We start from the raw sequence: 18,672 nt of genomic DNA, 5'->3' as shown, positions 1-18,672 counted from the left end.
GAGCATAAGCTGGCAATGCTGGAAATGAGCCTACAGCTGCCCCTCCAGGTGACCCCATCAGGGGAGCAGGACTACGAAACTAGCAACCCAGATATTGAAGGATTGTCACTCTCCAGGGACCTCACTGCTGGAGCAGGCCAGTGCTGGCATCTTTCCGGGGCCTGCTCTAAGCTGCCAAGAGGAAGTGAGATTCATGGGTACACATGCGGGCGGCTGCACCCCTCCAGGCCACACGTTGGACCCAACAGCTCCTGTCTGGTTAGCAGTGCCCAGGGGATGTTCCTGGTGCTGGAAACCTACTGGATTTGGGGTGCGTGCGACCCACCTGGGTCTGAGTGCTTGGCTTTCCGCTCATCTGCTGAGTCAGTGGGGGATCTGTGTCCATTTGCCCATCTCCCCTTTTCCTTGCACTATCTCAGAATCTCTATTTCATAAAACACCAATTATTTGGCTATTACCCTCATTTAAAATTGTATATATTAGTTAGAACATAATCCTCCTTCTCTCTGCGATCTCATTAGCTGATCAAAGCATTAGCAGATTGTCACATGTCTAAACAACCGTGTAATAGGTATCGGCTTTAATGGTTGGTACTTAAGTGGCCATTATAACAAAGTGTTTTGCTTCATAAGCCAGGTAAGCCCCTCGCTCTCCGAGGAGGAACGCTGGAGACTCGGCTGCTCACAGCCGGATTGGCAATCTGCTGGCCACCCATGTGTAGGACTCCGGTATTTTGACATTGGCCTCCAGAGTCATTTTTATTTTGTTTGTCTTTAGAGGGTATAAAATTTACTACTTTAAATGTACCGGTCAGTGGCATTAACTACATTTACACTGTCGTATAACCATCACCACCATCCATCTCAGAACTTTTTCATCCGCCCAAGTTGTACCCAGTAAAGAGCAGCTCCCTTCCCCCAGGCCCTGGTGGCCATCACTCTACTTCCTTTCTGTATGACCTGAGTACTCTGAGTACCTCATATAAGTGCAGTCGTAACTCTTTGTCCCTTCGTTGCTGGCTCATTTCACTCAGCTTGTTACCCTCAAGGTTCCTCCATGTTGTGGCCTGTGTCAGAATTCCCTTCCTTTTGAGGGCTGTGTAATAGTCCCCTGTGTGTATACATCACATTTTGTGTCTTTATTCATCCATTTGTAGGTGCTGGGGTTGTTTCCGTCTTTTGGCAATTGTGAATTGAATTACTGGCCTCAGGTGTCTTTGTTTTGTTTTATATTCCAATCCTTTTTTTTTTTTAAGATAGAGTCTTGCTCTGTCACCCAGGCTGGAGTTCAGTGGTGTGATCTCTGCTCACTGCAACCTCTGCCTCCCAGGCTCAAGCAATTTTCATGTCTCAGCCTCCTGAGTAGCTGGGACTACAGGCGCGCACCACCACGCCTGGCTAATTTTTGTATTTTTAGTAGAGATGGGGTTTCGCCATGTTGGCCAGGCTGGTCTCGAACTTCTGACCTCAGGTTACCTGCCCACCTCGACCTCCCTAAGTGCTGTGATTACAGGCGTGAGCCACCGCACCTGGCCTTTTCTCACCTGCTTCTCATTTTTACTCCTCAGTGACTGACATTAGACTCCATTGCGGCTCCTTCATAAATTCTATTAAACCACCTGAGCAACATGCAAGATGAAATTCCAAGAGCCGATGAGTGAGCGCTTTTCCTACACAGGAAAGAGTTCTTAACCACTGGGGGTCACCCACCCATCTGAGAATCTGAGAAAGTTTTGAATCCTCTCCCATTTGAAAACCACACAGTCACTCACACAAACGTGACCTTTGACACTCCTGAGACCCATTTTTAGCCCACAGGCTTATCTCTGCTCTAGATAATTCATTGCTTCCCAGAACATGGTAAATCAAAAGTTTTCTAATCAGAGTGTGGTTGAAATGCTTGAATAAAACATAGAATCACTTCCAGTTTGGCAATGATATAAAGCGGAATGTCTGTGTTTGGAACTTTCCCAGTGCAGAACACGACAGTAAAAAAGCAAACACTCAGTGCACCCATGCAGTGTCTCCAAAACGCATGGGAGGCCAGGAGCTGAGTGTGGGACCCTCCTTCTGGCTTCAGAGGGGATTGGTGACTCCAGACATGCAGGGGAGAGCATGCTGGGGAAAGAGGCAGAAATGCCGTTCTCCAAACGAGAGTCCCTCCCAGCACCTGCCTCCTGCGCTCTGACCATTCTGATGCTGGCAGCTCTAGCCCCAGCCCACCAAGCCCACCTAAGCACACACACCCTCCCACTGTCCCAGCACAGGGAATCAGTCAGGGAGCCAGGAGGCCCTAGTTTCCAATTAGACTGCACACGACTGTGTGTCGCTGCCCGAGGAGGGGCTTCTGCAGGTGGCCGCTGACCTCCGCCTCAGGGCAGCTCCAGTTGCACAGGCCATGGAGGCCGCTGCCATCCAGCTTCCGCTGCAAGAGCCCGGGTTCAGCCAGACTTGTCTACTGAGGATGGGGAGTGTTTGGATAAATTTGCCATACCCGAGCAGGAAATACAAGTCAGCCTGGATTTAACACAGAGCTGGAGGCTGAGCCTCAGCTGAGATGCCATGTGCGACAGTGTGCCGGGGGATGTGTGCACTGATATCCAGGCATCTCTACAGAAGGTGATGTGTCTGGGAGACATGGGTCCTCGGGTGTGTGCACCTGGGAGTGGACACAGGTCCCTGTGTGTGTGGAAGGGTGAAGTGGGAAAAGGGGGAATAGACCAGGAGCACAATGTCTGGGGCCTGGTTCCCTGCAGAGGGCAGAGTTCCAGAACCAAACCTAAACCCTCCTGTCCTGGGGCCTGTGCAGCACGGGATGCCTGGGACAGCCATTCCACCCAGGTGTCCCACAGAGTGAGGGACAAGGACAATCTCCCTTCCCCTTTGGTCAGGGACTCCCAAGGGGCTGCAGCCACGTTGCTCCTTTTGAGGTTTCGCCACAGCACTTGGGCAGAGATGAAGCCATCGCTCAGGGCAGCCCTGATGGGGGCTCTCCCCCTTCCCAGGAAGCCTGGGACCTCATGGCCGACTGACACCTAACCCTTGTGGCACTTTAAAATCACCCAGAGAGCTTTGGAAACAGCCCCCCATTCTAGACCCATCATTATAAGAATCTCCGGAAATGGGGCCTCGGCCCCGGGCATTTTTTAAGTCCCCAGGTGGTTCGAATGTGCAGGCTAGACCCACTGATGGCCTCTTCTTTCCCCTTGGGAAGCCCTCACCCATCTTTGGTAAATGCATGATTGATTATGCGTAAGGCGGGTAACTGCCAATATTGAGTCCACTGAAAGATGCACATTTCGGGATTCTGGTAGAGATTTTCCTTACAATCACTGTCAGGCAGGCGACAGGTATTAAAGCTGCCATCGTCATTAATGAAGCATGTGCTTACCCCATCAAAGTGTTTCATATGGTTGTCACTTTAATGGACATTATTGGACAACACACGGAGAGTTTAATTGCTATTTTTAAATATCCTCAAAAATGTTACACTATAATTTGGCCTTGAAATGAAAAAATATTGTGTGTTTGATGAGCATGTACACAGAGCATCAGGGTGTAACTTTGATGTCACCAAAGCAAATATTTCTCATTTCCATTTCATGGGGTTTTTTGCAAAGTCATAGCCAAGGGCTTTATAGAACCTAACAAAGCAAGACACCACAAAGAGTGATCGATGAGAAGGAACTGTCCATCACACACCTAGAACACCAAAGGCCAAGAGATCACCAAATCCCAGAAACAGCTTTTTAAGAGACATACGGCTCTACTGCACTCTACAGCCCAGTCACCATGGGAAACACAGGCCTAAGCTCTGAGCCCAAAACAAGAGCCATGCAGTTGCATACGGATGTGGAATAGAGAAAAAATTTTAGAAATACCCCCACCAATGTATTTCACTCATTTATTCAATTTTACGTAAGTACGAGAGTGACATGATACAATCCATGTCTATGAATTTCAAAAAGAGATCTTTCAATAAATATAAAGAAAAATTTGAAATGATATAAAGCATTGTTTCAGCTTTATTAGAAATGCTTTTCTTAGTGATTCACAAAATGGGTGCATCTTAGAATCGATGGTTTGTTAGTTTCTGTGAAATATGGTCATTTGCTACTGGGTCTAATTCCTAGCACTCAAGTTTAACCTGCCCGTTGCCCGGACCATCCGAGCTCCCATACTCTGGCTCTGTTCTCTTCTGAGAATGTCAGTAGGCGCCCCCTTCCCAGGCTTTTCCATTTCACGGAGAGACTCTCTGGCACCGGCCTCTGCCCTCACACCTTCTCACCCACCCCCATCCTGACAGGTCTTGCAGCTCTTCTTCCCTGAGTCAACCCTCAGTCTTTCTTCTGCCATTTCTCATTTTACCATGCCTCTTTCCCTGTAATTTCACCTATTTCCAGCACGCACCTCCAAACGGGGGCCCTAATGTCAATCTGTCACTCTTACTCATCTCTAAAATGGGGGGCAGTAAGGCAGAGACCCAAGGCATGTGCTGGGGAGTCACAGGTATGGATTCCCTCCAAGCTTTCTCGTAAGCTGGGTAACCTTGGACATGTTGCTTTGCTTCGCCTGAGAAGGGGGAAAAAAACACTATGTCATGGAATTGTTGCAGGATTAAATGAGAGAGTGCGTGCATTTCAGACCCTCTTAATTACAGCTGCCTCCGTGGCTTCCTTCCCAAGTGCAGCTACTACGGAGTTTGGGTGGGATTGACCAGGTCAGGGCTTGACTGGTTTAATCCCAACCATGTGACCTAGGGCACGTGACCTAGGTTGGTCTAGTCAGAGTAAAGCTCAGTTCTTACTCGGATGGTTTGGGGAAGAGAAATTCCTTTTTGCCCTGATGGTATGGTACAGTCATCCCTTGGTATCTGCGGGGGGTTGGTTCCAGGGCCCCTGAGGATACCATATTCAAAGATGCTCAAGTTCCTGATATAAAATGGGGTAGTATTTGCAAATAACCTCCAACAATCCTCCTGTATTTTTCAAATCATCTCTCGATGACTTATAATAGAATACCTAATACAATGTAAATGCCATGTACATAGTTGCTATACTGTATTGGGTTTTCATTTGTATTATTTTTCATTGTTGGATTGTTATTTTTAATTGTTGTTTATTTTTTTCTGGTCCTCAGTTGGTCGAATCCAAGGATGCTGAACCTGTGGATCCAGAGGGTCGACTGTGTCTATGAAGGCTGTAAGTAACCCCAGGAGCTCTTGGCTGCCAAGAAACCAGCCTGAAAAAGAGGCTGGCCTTTGAGGAGGACAGGAGAACAGAGGAGGGTAACTGAGCCAGGACCCCTGTCAAATCACCTCTGATCCCTACAGTGACTCAGGTATGTGAGCCATAAAAATTATCTTATTTAAACACATTTCAAGTATCTTTTCTATCATTTGCAACCAAAAAGCATTCTAAAGGATCCAATATGAAAAGCATTTAACAAGAACTTAACAGACAGTAGTTATGTTATCAACTCGAGTGTTTAATTATAACGGAAATGAGGGAAATGAGTAACATGTCTGTCGCTCCAAGTGAACCTGTTCTGTAGCAGCATGTAAACCCCTGGGCCCTGTTCTAGAAGTTTGCCAGTAAATGATCACCGCAGAACCCCTAACCTCCACTCTACCAACCAGAATACATCCCATTTCCACATTCGAAGTAAGTAATTCAGGGCAAACTCTTTTAGTGACAGAAAGTATTGACTCCGAACCCCATCTCTCCACTGTCCCCTAGATTAATTAAGTGGAAGGAATAGGAAGCCTGCTGCTCCTCCACAGTGCCCTGTGGCACCAGGATGCCTCACAGAAGCCACACTGGCCCCACACGCCTCGCTGTGTGCACAGAAGCCTGGGCCTGATGCTCCCGAGTGTTACTGAACTGAGCTGGGGTCCACGCACCTGCCGCGGTAGAACCAGATAGTCACACTGAGCTTTTGCAGTGGTAGAAAGGAAGGTGTTTGTTTACAGGGCACCATGCAAGGAGGCCCAGCAGCCTCTGCTCAGTCCTGGCCTCCCGGATGGCTTGCGGGCAAGGGCTCTCCCAGGCAGGGATGTGCCGCAGGAAAGTGGATGCTTCAGGCACGGTTGTAATCAACATGTGGAGGGAACACAGTGGTCTTTGCTGTTGGTTCAGGGGCGAAGTTAGTTTAAATTTTACGGTCAGCAAAAAAGAAATGTTAACTGGCGGGGAGGGAGGCAGTGACTCCCTCCAAGTCCCCCAGGAAGAAACTTAGAAGAAAGAATGGCCGTCAGGGTTCAGTCCTCAGCTCCTCTCATCTGAGCTCTGCCTGCAGTCGGTCTGTTTGCTGAGGGTCCTCGGCGGCGGGGGTGGGGGTGCAGGTTTCTGGACTTGAACTTCCTCGGCTATTGTTTTAGGCAACTATGACATTCTTGCTTTCAAGTTGCTCATTTCCTTCTCAGGGCCTGGAATTTCTCTTGAAGGAACTTAGAAATTTTCTTTTATTTCCATGCTTGCTCGGGGGGCCACAAGCCCCTAAAAAAGGGGTCCCTGCTCTGGCTTAAGAGCAGGAAGGTGTTGAGTCAAATCAATTCTCCCAGGGAAGTGTGGTCTCCAGGAAGCAGAGGCTCCGGACGCACTTCTGAGCCTTCCTTGTCTGGCCTTGGCTCCGTACATGGAAGGAAGGCCGGAGCAGCCCCAGGCTCCCTTCTTCACCCTCTGCGGGCGGCCAAGTGCCTCCTGCAAAGAGGTTGAGGCGCGCTGCGGACCACAGAGCACCTGTGCCTCCACCAGGTCCCCGGGCACGTGGCTGTCCCTTCAGAGCAGGAGGGTGTCGTTCCTGCAGTGTTCACGGTGGTCGAAAGGGCTCTTCCCGCCCTGGCCCTGCCACCTTGGAGGGGATTGAAGGTGGCCCCCAGCTCCGTGGTGAGCTTGCCGGCTGTGATAGACGCATCACAGCAGCACACTCCGTGTGCACCAGTTGTCACAGCATAGGTGGTGTGACTTGAAATCCTGTTCCTCAGAGTTGGGGGGAGCAAGCTGGGCTTCGGGGGGTCCGAGTGGGGAAGGTGCTTCAGCCGGCAGAGCTGAGCAGAGCTAACTGTGAAGGACGGGTTCCCGATATAAAGTCTTCCATCAACAGGCAGAAAACGTGCTTATGACTTCATCATTGTACCCAGGGTTTTGCTGCAATTCATATCTTCCTCATGGTTAATGGCGTTTTAGCCCACTGATGCCACATAATACATTTCATCAATTCTGGGGGGAGGCTCCTGCCCAGAACATCAAAGCCAATTTGTAAATATCGAGTGATGGATTTTGTCAGTAAATTCATATCAGAACAAGGCAATAGCGTTCCCACACAAATTAATGTATCTTAGCAGATGTTTAACTTTGAATATCCTGTTTTGAATATATATTACCTGATAATGTATATGCACAAAGCATTTTTTATTTCCACTCATTAAATCTCAATCAAACAAGTAATCGTCCTAAACTACAGAGGCACAGAAATCAGTTTTCCCTGCCCATCAAATAGTAGCAATTTACTGTGGTGTAAAATAAATGAACTGCTAATACAATTTTTAAAAAACAGCAATAACAAAGCTAAAGGGCCGTGCCCCTGAGGAAGGATTGCCGTGGTAGGCGGGGGCACAGAGCCAGTGACTGGGTTTGAATTCTAGCTCTGCCACTGACTGAGCGACCTCAGCCAGGTTCCTCCCTCCCTGTGCCTCTGTTTCCCCTCTGCTAATGGGGATGTGTGTCATCTACTTCATAGGGTTGTGGAGGGACTTAAATGGATTAATTTGTGTGAGGCATTTAGAACCCTGCCTGGCATTATGTATCTGCTCATATCATTATACCCTAAATGACACAAGAGAAAGGTGGAAGCAGAAACAGACCTGGTGACCGACGAGGATGTAGAAGGTGACATTTTGGCCAAACGTAGAAACCACAGAGTTTTAAAGGTCAAAAAATCTTAGAATTTTTATTTTACCCGCTCCCTGTTTTACAGATGTGTTATTAGTCTGTTTTCATGCTGCTGATAACGACATACCCGAGACTGGGCAATTTACAAAAGAAAAAGGTTTAATGGGCTCACCGTTCCACGTGGCTGGGGAGGCCTTGCAATCATGGCAGAGGGTGAAAGGCACGTCTCACGTGGCAGCAGAGAAGAGAAGAGAACGTGTGCAGGGAGTTTCCTTTATAAAACCATCAGATCTCGTGAGACTTATTCACTATCAGAAGAATAGCACGGGAAAGACCCACCCTTGTGATTCAATCATCTCCAGCCAGGTCCCTCCCACAGCACATGGGAATTATGGGAGCTACAATTCAAGGTGAGATTTGGGTGGGGACATGCCAAACTGTATCAACAGATGAGGGAACTGAGGCCTGGGACTCCAAGTCGCTTGAGTGAGCTCCACCTTTGGTCCTGCAGAGCTCACACAAAGTGGGGGCCAAGGCGTTGCTCAGAGCAGCTGAAGAGACCTTAAGCAACATCCTTGACCTCTGTTGACCTATGACCTTTGGAGAGTCATAAAACATATGCACACTACTCCCCCATATCTTTGATGGCATATTCCCCTTGACCCAACTTCAAAATAAATAAAAATCAATATAATTTTTTTTTTTTGAGATGGAGTCTCGAACTGTCGTCCAGGCTGGAGTGCGGTGGCACGATCTCTGCTCTGCTCACTGCAAGCTCCGCCTCCTGGGTTCCCGCCATTCTCCTGCCTCAGTCTCCTGATTAGCTGGGACTACAGGCGCCGCCACCACACCTGGCTAGTTTTTTGTATTTTTGGTAGAGACGGGGTTTCACCGTGTTAGCCAGGATGTTGTTGATCTCCTGACCTCGTGGTCCACCCAGCTCGGCCTCCCAAAGTGCTGGGATTGCAAGCGTGAGCCACCGCACCCGGTCAAAAATCAATATAATTTTTTTAAAATTAAAAATTATAGTCCAGCAGCTACCTCAACAGACGCAGAGCCCCAGATACAGATACAGGGAGGCCTTGGTGGCTCCATTTCTTTGAGCGTCCTCAGACCCTCTCCCTGAATGTTTTCCATCAAGGCCCTGCATCCAGGGACACTCCAGAATTTTCCTGACTAACTAGTGGAGTGTTACTGAGGTTATTGTCATGGGAAGAAGGGCTGATGAAGGTGAATTTAGAGTGATTTTGCAGACTGAAGAGCTGCAGCTTGGGGATCTCACACCAGGCTGGAGCTTCCTGTGTCATTGTGGTGGCCATCCTCATCACAGTGACTGTTTGAAGAGCACTTGGCCCAAGGCAGCGCTGTTGTAACTGCTCTGTAGAGAAGAGAGAGCACCAGGGTTACTTACTGGATCTCCCCACCCCGAGCCCACGCTCTCCCAGTTACCTGGCATATGCATTTTTTTTTTTCTATTGCTGCTGTAATAAATTACCACCAACTTAATGGCTTAAATCAACACCCATTTTTAATGCACAGTTCTCATGCGGTATGCTTTGGATATTTGCCCCTTCAAATCTCATGTTGAAATGCCACCTCCCATGTTGGAGGTTGGCCCTGATGGGAGGAACTTTGATTATGGAAGCAGATCCCTCGCGAATGGCTTAGCACCATCCCCTTGGTGATGAGTCAGTTCCCACTCTGAGTTCACAGGAAGTCTGCTTGTTTAAAAGCTGGTGGCACCTCCCTCCTTTCTCTCTTGCTCTTGCTGTGGCTCCTGTCGCTTTCTGCCATGATCGTAAGCTTCCTGAAGAATCACCAGAAGCAGATGCCCGCACCATGCTTCCAGTATAGCCTGCAGAACTCTGAACTAATTAAAGTTCTTTTCTTTATAAATTACCCAGTCTCAAGTATTTCGTTATAGTGATGCAAGATTGGGCTAACACTTTGGAGTCAGAAGTCTGAGCACAGTGTGGCTCAGCTGGTTTTCTGTTCAGATTCTCACAAGGCCAAAATCACGGTGGCAGCAGGGCTGTGTCCTTCTCTGGAAGTCTCTATAATCCGTGTCCAGGGTCATTCAGGCTGTGGTGGGATTCAGTTCTGTGTGGGTATAGGACCATTTTCTTGTGGGTGCTCAACCAGGTCTGGTCCCCAGATTCTAGAGACACTCACACTGTCTGACTTCTCACCCCTTTCAAAGCTGGCAGCAGCAAATCAAAAGTTGTGAGTCTTTTTGATCCCCCACCTTCCTCGTCTCTCGTGCTTTTCTCTTTCACTGAATGTCTCTGACTCTAGCCAGAGAAATGTCTCCGCTTTTAAGGGCCAAGTGGTCAGTTTGGGCTTGTCTGGAAAATCCAGAAATTGCATCTACAAAACGCCATTAAAGCAGTACCTAGATTAGTGTTTGGTTGGGTAACCAGTGATGGGAATCTAGGGGGACATCTTCAGAATCCTGCCAACCTTACCTGGCTGTGAACTACCTGGGAGTGAGGATCCCCTCTCCTCCAAGAAGAGAGGACGGGCAACTTGAGGTCTCAGCTCACCACAAGGTCATTGCGGGGTGGAGATCAGAACTGGTGGTAACCCCTTAGGCAACTCGGTCAGCATCCCCACCCCAGCCCCTTAGTTGTCAGCAGTCAGTCACTATCCCCAAAGTCCTCCCTCCAGGACAGGGGGCAGACGTCCCCTCTGTGTCTTCATCTGTAAAGTGAGGGTACTAATTGTAGTTCACAGTCTGAGACCCCAGGTCCTTCTGAAGTTATCCAATGGTCAGTGTTTTAAAATTGTATAAAAAAATCATGCATTCAGAAGCAGTAAGCCAAAACTGCTCAATTTACCCCACGTCTGTGTGGCAGCTCTGCTAATCAAACGGGGATCAGAGGCTCCAACTTGCCCTTCGGTAGCTTTTGTATAGTTCCTGACTCATTTCTTAAAAACAAAAAGCAAGCAGATAACAATTTGAAGTAAATTCAGACTGCAGAAAAATGGCAAGAATAGAACAAAGAATTCTCACATACCCTTAACCCAGATTCCCCCAAAGTTAACATTGTATTACACTTACCAATTCCCCTCTCTGTCAATCTCTCTCCCTCTCTCCCTCAATTTTCAAGGTGCTGGTAACAAGCTGCTATAATGTAACCAGCCCTCTGAGGGTCCTGAGGGGCATGATGAGGAATGGAGTAGCACACACACAAAGCTGAAGCCTGCTGACAGCCACATGAATGAGTTCGGAAGAAAATCCTTCAGCCCCACAGCCCTGCCAACAATGTGTTTTTACACTTTTTACCTTTGCAGATCTAATAAATATGTGAGAAATAATAAATTTCTTTTTTTTTTTTTTTTTTTTTTTGAGGTGGAGTCTCGCTGTCACCCAGGCTGGAGTGCAGTGGTGCAATCTTGGCTCACTGCAACCTCTGCCTCCCGGGTTCAAGCAATCCTCCTGCTTCAGCCTTCCAAGTAGTTGGGACTTCAGGCACGCGCCACCACGCTGGGCTAATTTTTTGTAGTTTTAGTAGAGAAGGGGTTTTACCATGTTAGCCAGTATGGTCTGTATCTCCTGACTTTGTGATTCACCTGCCTTGGCCTCCCAAAGTGCTGGGATTACAGGCATGAACCACCATGCCCGGCCCAAGAAATAATATATTTCGATTAGTTTTAATTTGTCCTCTTATTAACAGTGATGTTGAGTCCTTTTTCATATATTTAAGGAACATTTTAATATATTTTTGTGAATCATTTGTTCATGTATTTGCCCATTTTTCTTGCAGATATATATATTAGGAATATTAGGTTTTTATTATATATGCTGCAATTTTTTCCCCAGATCTTCATTTTCTTCTGATATGCAAAAGTTATTTTCATTTTTATGTAGTTGAACTTATCACTCTTTTCTTTTATTTCATTTAGATTTTGAGACATAGAAAGCTTTTCCCTACATCCAGGTAATAAGTTACAGAGAAATTCATCCATGTTTTCTTCTAGCTCTTGTGTGGTTTCAGTTTTTACATTTGGACCCCTGACCTTGTTTATCTTTGTGTGTGGTATGAGGTATGGATCTAATTTTTATCTTTTTCCAAGTGGCTAACCAGTTGTCTCAGTATCATTTACTAAAAATTCCATCTCTGCCACAGTGATTTAAGATGCCGCCTTTACCATATACTAAATTTTCATATGTAGTTTGGTCTGTTTCTGGTGTGTGTGTTCTATTCAATAGATCTTTTTGCCTACTTGTGCAACAATATGAGAGTTTCAATTATAGAGGCTTTATAGTATGTTTCATTGTCTGATAGGGCTAGCCTCCCTCATATATATATATCTATGTAATGTTCAGGCTATCCCTGCATACTTGTTTGCTGGTTTTAGAGACAGTGTTTTGCTATGTTGCCCAGGGTGGAGTGCAGTGGCGCAATCACAGTTCACTGCAGCCATGACCTTCTGGGCTGAAGTGATCCTCCAACCTCAGCCTCCCGAGTAGCAGTGACTACAGGTGTGCAGCACCACACCTGGCTAATTTTTATTTTTATTTTTTATTTTTTACAGAGATGATGTATTAGTCCATTTTCATGCTGTTGATAAAGACATACCAGAGACTGGGAAGAAAAAGAAGTTTAATTGGACTTAGGGTTCTACATGGCTGGGGAGGCCTCAGAATCATGGTGGGAGGTGAAAGGCACTTCTTACATGGCAGCAGCAAGAGAAAATGAAGAAGATGCCAAAAAATAACACATGCCCTCATAAACCCATCAGATCTTGTGAGACTTAGTCACTACCATGAGAACAGTATGGGGGAAACCGCCCCCATGATTCAAATCATCTCCCACCAGGTCCCTCCCACAGCACATAGGAATTATGGGAGTACAATTCAAGATGAGATTTGAGTGGGAACACAGAGCCAACCATATCAGATAGAATCTTGCTATGTTTCCCAGGCTAGACTAGAACTCTTGGCCTCAAGTAATCCTCCTACCTTGGCTTCTCCAAGGTCTGGGATTAAAGGCGTGAGCCACCACATCCACTCATGTTTATTTATGCAGATGAGCTTTAATATCAACTTGTCAGGGTTTTAAAAGTTTCTTGGGATTGTGTTAAATATATAAATTAAAATAGAGAGAATTAACATCTTCATATTGCTGAGTTGCCCTGTCCAAGAACAAGCTTAATATTTGCTCAAACCGAAGTTTGTACCTTCAAGACCTTGTTTATCTTTGTGTATGGTATGAGGTGTGGATTTGATTTTTACGTTTTTTCAAGTAGTTAACTAGTTGTCTCGGTATTATTTACTAAAAATTCCATCTCTAAAATGGGTGGAAATTAAAAAAAGAGCATTGGGAATACCTGGTCTTTGAAACTTTGGTAGAATTATCCTGTAAGACCATATGAGTCCGATGCCTTTTTTGTGTAAGAGTTCCTTGATAACTTTCTGTCTCTAATAGGATCAATTTTGGTAAACTGTATTTTTTAAGGAAATTGTCCCTTTCAACTCAGCCTGTAGGTGATCTCATGCTTATTAAGCTTCTTTTGTGTCAAGTTATTTCCTAGTCGCCATTTCTTAGTTTATTTATTTATGCTTTCTACCCCCTCTTTTTTTCTAAGTTAGCTAGTAGCTTATCTATTTTGTTACTTTTTGAATGGAGGTATTGATTTATTGATTGTGAGTTACTGTATTAGTTTTCTAGGGCGCCTGTAGCAAAGTACCCCAAAATGGATGGTTCAAGCAGCCGACGTTTGTTCTCTCACAGTTCTGGAGGCCAGAAGTCAGTGTTTGGTCTCAGCTCCGTCGTACTACTTTGTGCTAAAATTACCACATTGTATTGAAAGTGCTATGTTTCTTCTTCTGTGTGATGAGTTTATTTGGCTCTTTTAGTTTTTAAAACAATTTCTTTTGGGATTTAGAAGGTTTAAATTTCTGTTCTACAGACACTTTTCAAAAGAAGACATACATGCATCCAACCCAATCATGTGAAAAAAATCTCAACATGAAATGCAAGTCAAAACTACAATGATAAACCATATAAGGCCAGTCAAAAATGGCTATTATTAAAAAGTCAAAAAATAACAGATGCTGGCAATTTTGTATTCTAATCGTTTCACTGGGATATGTCTCAGAGTTGATGGTTTTTGGTTTATCCAGTTACTCAGTGGCCCCCTTCAGTATCGAAATTTCAGTTTCCTCATATTTCCAGAAGGCTTTCTTGCAATGTAGTAGTTTGATGTATAAGCTTTGTTCCAGCATTTTGTTTTTCTTCTTCATGGTCTTCAGTTATGTGTATTGTCTGCTTCTTCCATTTCAATTGCTTTCTCTCTGAACTTTTTTTCTTCTTTCTTTAGCTTATTTTTATTTTTTAGCTACTCTCCTGCCTTTCTTCAATGCTGCTTCTTAAATTTTCATTTCTGTCTATTATCCCTTGTGCACCTGGGAACGTATTTTTTATTCCTGAGATCATTTTGTGTTTTTCATTTTCTTTTCTGAGATCAATCAACTCTCTTTATTTTTTTCTATTTTTGTCTTTCTGGTTTAAGCTCCTTAATTTCTGTTTGAAGATGATATTTTCTATCCTAAAATATTTGTTTGATGAGATCTCACTGAATTGTGAGTGTAATGTGACCGTTGTCTTCTGGTTTGTGATCATTTGGGGGAGGAAAAGTTTGGTGCACTGAGGGTTCTCGTTGTTAAAGTAGGTTTATATGGATTTCGTTTGCTCTGCCTATTCGTTTTATGGGATGGCTTACAAGGCTACTAGTTAAGGGCGCCTCTCTGTCAGCATAGGAAAGTGTGGTTTCTTTAAAGGGTGGCTTGTTTTGGAGGGGCACGGGCGAAGGGTTACGTGAACGTTTTTTCCTTCTCTCTTGCCCTTCAGAGCACTAAAACTTCCCACTTATGCCCTATCTTCTAAAGAATCTTCCTTCCTTTTAGCTTCTGCCCTAGAAGTGATGCCCTTTGGAGACTGCTCACTTTGTATCTTTGCAGTAAGAGCCTCTCCTGTGGGCAGTCATCTTGGGGCAGTCTCAGACCCACCCCTGGGTGGCCTCTCCTCTCCTCCATTCCCTTTTTCCCATACCGCCCTTGCTTTCCACCATCTTGAGACCAGGACATGGGAAATGGCTTGCTGAGATTTGGTGTTCGTTGCCCCACTCGCCAGCAGCTTACAGTTTGTGAATTCTCCATCTCCTACGTGTGCTGAGAGTTGGGCCTCATATCACCTCGTCTGCCCTTCCTGTTGTTGTCTACTGATTTTTGGAGGATTTGTTGGGAGATTCAGATGAATGCAGATGACTTCAACTCCCTAGAATTCTTTATATGTTTTTGATGAACACAAAAATAAAAAATTTACTTGGTGTTTTGAAATTCAAAAACCTACCAGCAAAATTAAATGGATTATAATTAATTTCCTCTTTTTGGAGGTCCCAGAAGGTGACTTTAGTTCTAACGTGCAATTGGATGAACAAAATATTTCAACATCTGACATCCTTGGAGAGAAAAACAATAAAATGTGTCCTTGGTGGTGGTAATATCAGGAACCTCCAGAGTGAACTTTTCTACTCTGCATTCTCATCACTGTGGTCACAGCCACTGTGACACTAATGGGGGACGTCTTAGGCCCTAAGCTAGGAGGAGTAAACATGGCCCCTTCAGAAGCCCTCCCTCTCCAGCAAGCAGCCCCCCACTCACAGCTCATTACAGCCCTCCTTGGGTGTTTGGCTGAGGGATGTTCCCACATATGGGCACGAAATTTACCCACATCCTGGCATTTGTCTCAATCAAAGAAAAGAAAAAGATTGAGTCTATGGCCAAGTGCAGGAAAACACTATGTGCCTTCTTTGCCTCTTTTCTTCCTTGCCTTCAATAACCATCCTCAGTAACTGGTAAATCAGACAAATGGACCCACATGCATACACAGAGACACACACACACACACATGCACGCCGAGCTGGAGCCATGCCCACAGCCTAACGAGGCCTCCCTTTCCTTCCCTCCAAGCACACGGGCTGTCAGGGGTATCTGACAGGCCTTGGTCAAAAAGGAGTGACAGGAACAGACAGCCTCACCTCTACCCCACATGCTCTGCTCCCAGCTTGAGGCTCCTGCCCGGGAGTGGGAGCCACAGAGGCCCTGCCCCACATGCGGTCAGCACCACTCAGGGTTCTGAGAATCCGCTTACCCTCCAGGGGCCTGCACGGCTCATTAGTAGCCATCCCTAACACTCGTGCTCGTAGAGTCCCCATGAGCTGATGGATGGACCATAACATGGAATATTATGCTCGGTAAATGTTTGGTTTCAGGAGCAACGGTGGTGATTGTGAGGTGCAGAGGTTGGGTGTGGGTCACCATGAGGCCAGCCTGTCTTCCTTTGTTCCCTGCGCACAGAGCTGGCCCCATCCTGGCTTGGGCGTGGGTTCAACTGCCCAGTGATGTCACCGAGGTCTTTCCCACTTCCTTCGAGCAGCCTCCAGGGGCAGGGTGCTGAAGCAGGGAGGAATAAAACTGCAATATGAAGATTTTTTCTCTCACCTCTGCGGTTTTTCTGTGGCTCCAAGGATTTTCTTTCGTGCAAAAACAAAAAGGAAAAAGAAAGTCTTTCATCTGCCAAGATTTTTACTTACCACATATGAAAGGGTAGCATCTTCTATGGATTTTAAAATGCCTTAAAAATGAGTATCAAAGAGTCCGAGGCCCATTAATCTAAATTGCTTTAACACTTAGAGAAGAATAAAAGGCATTTTCTAAAATCTGCAAATGAGACTAACCTACAAAATTACGGATTCAATGCTGGGGGAAAAACTTGAAACAAGCATCTTTAAAGGGAAAGAAATATTTCTGCAATATTTAAAAATCATGTTTTGAAATGGAGAAGAAAAAGACAGATATGTACTTAGACCTGATGGAAGGAGACAGGGAAAAAAAATCTAGTTCAGCTAAGACTAACCACCATCAAGTTCCATTCAGTGAAATTTCCCAAGGAGGATCAGCTCCTAGACAGGCTATTTTTACCACCTTTGCAGAAACTCTTCTACATGGATCTCAATTTCTAAGTCGTTTTTCTCCCCTGGAAAAAAAATACACAGTTTTCCAAATTTAGAGCTGAATTCTCAACTGTTACAATTGGTAGGAAAGAGGTCATCTTACTTTTCAGTCTCTCCTACTTAAATTTATTATCCGGTACTTCGATAGTAAAAATAGAACGTAAGGCCTATAATATTTAATAGTCTTGATTTTGCAGTGCCGGCCAGGATGGGAAAGCCATAATAATATAATAACACCTTAAATTTACATCCTGAATATCTCTAAGGAGCTAATAGAGTTTTATCAGGCAATTTTAAAATCTGATTAATCCTGTCATCATCTCTGACAGGTCGGTGCCTAGATGGGGTCTTGGCACGGACCCTCTCTGCTCAGCAGTGTGAGACCGAGTTCTAGAGACCACATCTCCAGCACCCACAGCTTCCCCCAGGTTCCTTCCCGGTCCCTACTGAGCTGCTCTGATTCTGCTGGAGGAACAAGCTCTCTTCTAGAGGTCTAGAGGTCATGTTTGACTTTTTCCCAATTTTCCCATATTATGGAAGAAATACAAGCTAATGCCGAAAAACTAGAATATTCAGGCAAACAAGCTGTTGGGGGAAATGACCCAAAACACTACAATCAAGAGGCCACTATTATCATTTTGACACACATCCATCCAACCAAGCTGCTTCCCTGCACACAGACATAAAAATAGGATTCTACTATATTTGTTTATGTAAAACATAAATATAAAATATATGTACTTAAACATACATATCACACACGCACACCCCTTTAACAACATGTACACATCAACATCTGTTAATGGCTTCAGAGAGTTTTGTTTTTTGCAAACACCAAACCTCTTTAGCTAAACAATTATTTCCAAGTATTTACCAATATCAATGGTGTTACCAATGAAATATATATATAATTTATAATCTTCTAAAGTTATTTTCTTTTAAATTTTTAAATTAAATTTTACTTTTAATTCGCTTGAATTTTTTCTCTAATTTTTTTTTAAGTTAAAAAGAATTTCCTTTGAAATTTTTTAAATTTAAAAGAATTTTCTTTAAAAATTTTTAAAATTTAAAAAAATTTTTCTTGGAAATTTTTTTCTGTTTCTGTTTTATCTCCTTCCTCCATATTTGATCTCCCCCTAGACTTTCAATATAACCAAAGTCATTGGCTTGATTTCTCTCTTTCCACATACTTCTCTATGTGTAGAGAAACACATATACATGTAAGAAGTAAAGTCTGCATTTCAAGAAAGTTAGTAATTGAATTAGACAGGTGTGTTTAGCCAAAAACAATAGAAAGCCTAATGAACTGCTGGTTAAAGAGGAATTTATTTTTATCATCAACAAGAAGATTGGAAACAGGAAGCTTGGGTGTGGGTTCAGCTGCTCAGGGGTGTCACCGAGGCCTTCAGCTGGCTCCATCTCTGGGCTCTGCTGTCCTTGGGCTCTTTTCATTTTCATGTTTGTTGCCTCGTGTTCACAAGGTGGCTGCCCCAGACACACGCAAGGTTGGAGCATGAGAGGAGGAAGCTGTCTCTTAGGAGGAAATCAAACATTCCCATCACAGACTTTCCTTTCATCCCATTGGCCAGAGCTGGGTCACATGGCCCTTCCGCACTGCAAGAGTACCTGAAAATGCAAGAATTCACATTGGCTGCCTTCAGTGAGCAAAGTGGCCTCCCATGGCGAATAGGAGCAGAAATGGCTGTGGTGTTTGGTAACCACACTTTCTGTAAGAATAATACACTAATGTCTAGAATAAA

Source organism: Papio anubis, chromosome 19, assembly GCF_008728515.1.
Source record: "Papio anubis isolate 15944 chromosome 19, Panubis1.0, whole genome shotgun sequence".
NCBI lineage: Eukaryota > Metazoa > Chordata > Mammalia > Primates > Cercopithecidae > Papio > Papio anubis.
This window is presented reverse-complemented; position numbering follows the sequence as displayed.